This window comes from Podarcis melisellensis (genome assembly GCF_964234715.1).
Source record: "Podarcis melisellensis genome assembly, chromosome: 1".
NCBI lineage: Eukaryota > Metazoa > Chordata > Lepidosauria > Squamata > Lacertidae > Podarcis > Podarcis melisellensis.
In genome coordinates, this window is record NC_138528.1 from 93,497,449 (window position 1) to 93,505,130 (window position 7,682).

General features: G+C 40.6%; 1 long non-coding RNA gene across 1 annotated transcript; it reads right to left on the reverse strand.

Moving 5' to 3' along the window:
- Positions 1-4,681: 4,681 nt before the first annotated feature.
- On the reverse strand, positions 4,682-6,683 carry LOC309376065. Its single transcript, XR_014171056.1, has 3 exons — positions 6,619-6,683; positions 5,770-5,842; positions 4,682-5,057 (listed from the first exon to the last, which is right to left on the reverse strand). It is a non-coding gene; the product is annotated as an uncharacterized lncRNA (long non-coding RNA).
- Positions 6,684-7,682: the final 999 nt, after the last annotated feature.

Consider the following 7,682-nt stretch of genomic DNA (forward strand, 5'->3'; position numbering starts at 1 on the left):
TCCAGGCCCTCTGCCAAACTTTGGCCATTTGGCCACCAGTGCTGTCTCAGTTATTTGCAGTGCCTGAGAGCAATGCCACCACTATCCCTTGGCTCCCTGTTAACCTATTCCTTCTCTTCCTTTCCCTTCACTTATTTTTGTTGCTGCTGTTGTTAAATTGCCACCTGCAATAGCGGATGGATTTGCTGGAAAGACTTCTAAAGCTCAGAGGCTCCCAGGCAAAGCAGAGAGGTGAAGGCTGCTGTGTATGGAAAGCAGGGCCTACATGCCACCACCTGGACCTGGCAATGCCAGATTGGGCTACTGAGGGGCCTTTCTGAGTGCCGTTGCCCAACCTGGACAGCCAAGGGTGCTTGGCCTGCTTTTAATTATGCTGTTTCATAGTTTCACAGCTAGCCCTGTCCCCTATCATAGCAAGCAAGTGGGGATTCTCTTCAGATTCTGCCTCCAGCCACAGAACACTTGGAGTGGCTATTCCTCAACATTAGCATAGCGTAATGTTTCAGTCTCACCATAATCACCTTCCACAATGCTGCTGCATTAGTATTTAATGAGGTCAGAATTAGAGGGAGAGAAAAGGAAATTTCACCTTTCCTGTAAATTGGATTTCTGTTAATTGGATTGCAAGCCAGGTCCCGCTTTGTTCTGTCTGCTATTGTATTCTGGCCCTTTCCGATTGTGCTCCACTGCTGCCCGGATTTATTTGGATTTCTTGCCTATATGCTGTAGTGTCTAACTATTAGTGACTGCACTGTGACATAGCCACATGATGATGTCAAACAACCAGGCAGCTTACCTACCTGCTAATTTTTTCGAGACTTCAAGTAAGTGATATTATAATTAGAGGAAAAACTCTACCCTACAAGTGGCAGTAAAAAAATGCTGCTTTCTCTGAGCTGGGATTTTTGCTCTCTATCATCTATCTATCTATCTATCATCTATCTATCATCTATCTATCATCTATCTATCTATCTATCTATCTATCTATCTATCTATCATCTATCTATCTATCTATCTATCTATCTATCTATCTATCATCTATCTATCTATCTATCATCTATCTATCATCTATCTATCATCTATCTATCTATCTATCTATCTATCTATCTATCTATCTATCATCTATCTATCTATATCTATCTATCTATCATCTATCTATCTATCATCTATCTATCATCTATCTATCTATCTATCTATCTATCTATCTATCTATCTATCATCTATCTATCATCTATCTATCTATCTATCTATCTATCTATCTATCTATCTATCTATCTATCTCTATCATCTATCTATCTATCATCTATCTATATCTATATCTATATCTATCTCTATCATCTATCTATCTATCTATCTATCTATCTATCTATCTATCTATCTATCATCTATCTATCACCTATCTATCTATCATCTATCTATCATCTATCTATCATCTATCTATCTATCTATCTATCTATCTATCTATCTATCTATCTATCATCTATCTATCTATCATCTATATCTATCTATCTCTATCTATCTATCATCTATCTATCTATCTATCTATCTATCTATCTATCTATCTATCATCTATCTATCTATCATCTATCTATCATCATCTATCTATCATCATCTATCTATATCTATCTATCTATCTATCATCTATCTATATCTATCTTCTATCATCTATCTATCATCTATCATCATCTATCTATCATCATCATCTATCTCTTCTTCTTCTTCTTCTTCTTCTTCTTCTTCTTCTTCTTCTTCTTCTTCTTCTTCTTCTTCTTCTGTCATTAAAAACTTCCCTAAACAGGGCTGGGAAGTTTCCTTCCTTCTTCTTCCTTCCTTCCTCAACTGAGGGCAGCATTACAACAGAGATGGGGAACCTGCAGCCCTCCAGATATTACTGGACCAATTCCTATCAGCCCTGCCCATTGGGCCATGTTGGCTGGGCTGATAGAAATTATAGTCCAGTTATATCTGGAGAGCCACAGGTTCCCCACACTTTAACTAAAACATTTAAAAGAGTCGTCTTAACTAATTATACTAATATGGGCAAATGGGCATTAACATTTCCAACTTGTTGCACATTCTGAGGAAGGGGGTACTGTTGAGCAGGTAGAACCCATGTTTTCAATCACACATTCAGTATATGACATCTCCATGTATAGCTGTGAAGAACTAAAACCCCGAAAAACATTTTTTCAGTCAGTGTAGACCACACCAACCTGGTGGACTAGTTGGTGTTTCATGTGACAGACTATATTCTTCATACATTCAAGTGCTTTGTTTCTGACATCTGTGCCTAAAAGCCCCATGACAAGTTTAGAACCAAGCCAGAAGAAATGTGGGAAGTCAGCGAGGAAGATTTCCCATCATTTTCCCTTTTGCTAATTATAGTACTTGCAGGCTCATGGGGATGCTTTGAAAAGTGGTACTCTGGGAGAGGGTACCATTTCCCTCATCTAAATTGCCCCTCCCCTAAAGTAGTTTATCTTCATTTTAGGATCTTCATTTGCTGCATTTTCCCAGTGCAGGCGGGGAGGGGAAGCTGACAGCTCTAAGCTGACCTTACTCTAAAGGGGACAGAGGCTCTTGCACTCTATGGGTGATGCCGTGATGTAATTTAGAGGAAAATCACAGCTGCTTAATGATCCATATCTCTTTGCTCTTTAAAGAATAAGCTCTTTTTCTTTTTGGAATAGGATTGTGGATCATGCTTGTGTCAATATTCTAGCCTAATTTCCCCAGTTCAATTATACCATGTGATGCAAGTATTTCACTAACAAACTTTCGTGTCTAGGAAGACTTTTAAAGTTTGGGATATTCTGTGGGTAACACAGCCTATTACTTTTGAGTGACTGTAACAATTCAAGTAATTTTCAATATGGAGTCATGCAGTGTAACCTAATATACAATTAACATCTGTCGGGTAGTTTAGTCCTTTGGCACACCTCCAACTTCTGCTAAGAATCTTAGCATGAAATAAGCCAAACCAATTTGTCCGGGCTCTTCAATCAGGTGATGGCAGCTTGCAAGGCATTAAAACAATTACATGTATTTATGCAAGAGACATTACCTACAGCCAACAAAATGAGCATTTTATGACATGGCAAAATATTATAATTTACAGAAAATAATAGATCAGATTCAAAAGCCAATTGTGGGCAACTCTGGATAATGCAGACATTATTTTGAAATGTATAAGGTGTTTTCTTTTATGAGTGCTAAAACACACAATGCATTCGATGTCATAAAGAGGATTGATTTGAAAATGACTACCAACTGAATGGTTTTGTGTTACTAAATCCTAGCCAGATTGGAAGATGAGCACCTGAGAAACCAAGCAGGAGAAATCAGGAAAACACTTGGACCCAACAGTGAGTCCTTCAATTCTCCCAGTGTCCAGATTAACCCATTACTTTCTTCAGCCACAAGACTTGCAAAACTTACAACTGGTGGTCTAAGGTGTTGAGCAGCCTTGGTCACAGTCTGTTGTAACTGTGGTCTGCCAAGACCCAGTTCTCCTGAGCCAGGTGGAAGAGACCTGTCTGCCAGGCAGGGGGCAGATCTGGAGATTCACAGCCACTGATCTCAGGCCAGAACAAGGTGGATTCTGAGGCATAGAGAGCAGTGGGAGGTACACTCTAGGAGGTTAAGACAGGCCCGCAACACACCCACATACACATAGCTGCTGTTTTGTGCAAATCTGATGGACTGAGAAATTTGTGTGTGTGTGTCGTGTGCTTACATGTAAACAGATACCAGTGTGCATGCCCATAATGACCTCAGCCTGCATCCTGGCCAGGCTTGTGTCCTGGGCAGAGGACATTGCAGGGTGCAGGCTTCTGCTAGGCGAGGGGGCAGAACCTCAGATCATTGACTACTTTCAATGATTTTCAATTATATTTGTGGATCCCACTTCCGCCCCTTGGCCTATGCCCATGGGCACAGAAGATGAGGAGGAAAGGGGGAGGATATGAAGCAACAGGTAGCCTTTCATATGAACAACTCCAATTCCCTTTTGGAGTGAGACATCATTTATTTTTCATTTTTGGACTGCTATTTTGTATACTCAAATCACTCTACAAAGTTGCAGTTTGCATTTAAAGGGAAACCTCTATTGATACCAAGGAGAATGTAAAATGGAATACAGTGGTACCTCAGGTCTGTACTTAACCTGAAACTGTTCTTAACCTGAAGCACCACTTTAGCTAATGGGGCCTCCTGCTGCTGCCGTGCCGCCGGAGCACAATTTCTCTTCTCATCCTGAAGCAAAGTTCTTAACGTGAAGCAATATTTCTGGGTTAGCGGAGTCTGTAACCTGAAGCGTATGTAACCTGAAGCGTATGTAACCTGAAGCGTATGTAACCTGAAGCGTAGGTAACCTGAGGTACCACTGTACAAACAGCAGCTTCATATAAGATTCTGCCTCTCCCATCTGTAGCAGGGAGGGAAAGTATTAAATTTTCCCTCTCCATTGCCTGCCCGCCCCCCCCCCCCGCCCAGAGACTGATCAGGTTTTCTCCATTACTGCTGTTTATCTAACAAGAGAAGACTAAAAACATGTAAACAGGAACAACTATACTTTATGGTAAATGTTATAGTTCTTCCCGGTAAGACCGTGTGTGTGCCTTTTGCCTGTACTTGAGTCATTCTCTTTCCATGCAGGCAAAATAATTAGGATAGCAAGATCAACGGTTGTGACATTTTTTTATTTGCACTACCAACTGTGTGATATCAGAAAGTAATCTCTTATTACAGTTCAGATATTTGAGTGGAAGAAATTATTGATAGCTCTAATGTCGCTTTGCTTTTATTATTCTGTTCATGTTTTGACATGTGGTGAACATATTTTCCTCTCCTTTCATTCTCACCCCCCTCCCTGCCTGTTTCTCTTTTGTCATTAAGGTGCTAGATTCTCTGTGGGATGCAGGGTGTATAGTCTGACTCAGAAAGCCGATTTCTGGAAGTATGGGCTGAAAACTTTGTTAAGAGTTTCCTGGGCAAACCTTTCCGGTGAGAAGAAGTCAAGGTAGCAAAGGGAAATTCCTCTTGGGCTGCAGTCAGATCTACAAGGAGTGGATAAAACACTAAAATGTAATACAATCGTACCTTGGAAGTTGAATAGAATCCATTTCGGAAGTCTGTTCAACTTCTTAAACATTCAGAAAACCAAAGCGCGGCTTCCGATTGGCTGCAGGACGCTCCTGCAGCCAATCGGAAGCCGCGGAAGCCCTGTCAGACGTTTGGGGTCCAAAGAACGTTCACAAATCGGAACACTCACTTTGGGGGTTGTGGCATTTGGGAGTCAAAATGTCCACGTACCAAGGTGTTAGGGATCCCAGGTATGACTGTACTAGAGCTGATATCCACACCAAAATATTTGGGTTGTGTATCTAACAAAGTCACCTTATTCACGCATTGACTTCTGCTTGTGCAGTATTACTCTCTCTCTTCTCCCTGGGTGCTCTCTGTTTTGTGTTTCCTCCTAGCCTTCTTAAGCAGATTTGAGGGGGTGCACATGGGGAGAGGAGAGGGAATGGAGATTCCTTTGTACAAGCAGAATTAAATACATAATTAAATCTGACTTGGCTTTTCTGAACTTCTGATAACTCCATGCATTTCCATGACTATATTACCTTGGACTTTCTGCATTCAAGAAAAAAATAAATGAAATGTTGTTCTTATATTTGTATGTATCAGGGAACCAGAGGACTAGAAGAGGAACAGACAGTTGGAGGCCAAGGGAAAAATAAATTCAAAGCTGCAATGTTGACTTACCAATTGGGTGACCTTTCTGAAGCCATCATTGTGGGCACCACCAGTCCTGATATTGAAGTGCAGTTCACATTTTCTATGAGAATAAAAGAGAATGCAAAACAAAAAGGGGGGAAAGGGAAAGTTTGTGTCACATTCAATTTGTTGCTTAGCAATACTGTAAGGTTATGCTATTGTTGAAAGGGGTCAGTACTATTATATGAAAGAGCACAACTGCGAATTTTGCAGAAAGATCCTGTGTTCTCTGTGGGATAGCATGTGCATTAATATGTTTTGTGCATCTCCTGGTATATTCAGCTATTCAGACCAGGTCCCAGTCATGTCTTCCCTTATCCTTTGAATATGGTTAGGTCAGGAATGAGAAACAAACAATCACACCTGGATGAAAAGAATGAACAGTACAGTGATTTCTTCAATGAGAATTGCTCATTAAGCCGTCAATCAGAGCCATGTGGGTAACCAAATTCAGCAATGGCAACAATAAGCACCATGAGCTGGGCTGTTGTGGGGACTTTTTAGCTGACCCTTCAAGCATTTTCCTAATACAAAAGTTCCCAGTATAATCCAGCTTGGAATGAAAAACCAAACCAGCCAATTTCCTGCAACAGATCCCTTTGTGAAGCCTGATTCCCTAAACACTACAGAGAAATGAATAATATGTTCTGTTGGTACAAGTCAAACATCAGACAACTTCCCCCTTTTCTGAAAAAATGGAATTCCAAATACATGTACTGGGAGCCAGGGGAAACGTCTATGGCCCACTCTGTTTGATTTTCCATGGTGCCATGGCCATGCAAACACAGCATCTGGCTTAGGCTTTGCCTCTTGAGCTAAAATTTTAAAGTGCTTCACCTGGAAATGAGAAAAGAAACCTGGATTCTTATCATTGAGCTGAGGTACATAGTAGGCAATGAAAAGAATGTTGTGATTATGGAACTGATGCACAAAAGCCTAGAATTTCTTCAGCACTCTTAGGGCACGATTCACTTAAAGAGCTACATCAGTGGAAGCCCTGCAGAAGGGCTTCCATGTGTATAATGGGGCTTTCCCCCTCTGCTCCCTCTATGTACACCCTGTACCCCTGAAATTGGTTCAGGAGTGGGAGAACCCCCAGAGGAGGAAGTGTGCAGGGGGAGGCGAGTGTTGAGCATTGCATCTGGCAAGCTGATATGCTAGTGTAGGTGGAATGTTGTATTTCATCTTTGGTGTTTTGAATGGCAACTAATTCATAACCTATACATATCCTTGGCTATCATACCAAAATATTATCTGCAAAAACATCAGCCCAGATGTGAACTGCAAGTATTTTATTTTTATTTTAAATAAGAACATCAAGTACTTGGTAACTCCATTAGCTTTCCTGGTGTCATACCACTGCTCAGTACATCAGGTACCCTGGAAATAGACACCAGCATCCAGCACCAGCACCAGCATTTGAATGAGTCTGCAGCTCAACTTCAAGAAAAATAATACTATCTGCAAAAAGAAAGTGTGATTGCATAGGAATGTAGACAAATAAGATCCCAAGTAAATGATGTTGGGTATGCCAAAGAAGCATCCCAAACGTGTGTGTGTTTTTTTTAAAAAAGAAGCTGTGCCTAGGGCAACAACCTTGCAGGCTAAATTCAAATGAAAACCTAAAACGCACCTCTGTCAATGATATTTTATCCTGTATAGCACATGGTAACCTAATCCTTAAACCAGACAACTTTGTTGTTGTTTTTTTTAAATAATTTTTATTAACTGGCCAATCACATCAAATTAAATCACATCATATAAATTCCGAATTACAAAGCCAAATTTTTAAATTTTGTTGGGGGAACCCATACTTCAAGATCCAAAGGGGGATTCAGATCATCTTCTTATTACTGCGTTAATGTCCAAATCAGTCCCAATCAGTCCAAAGTTCATAATTC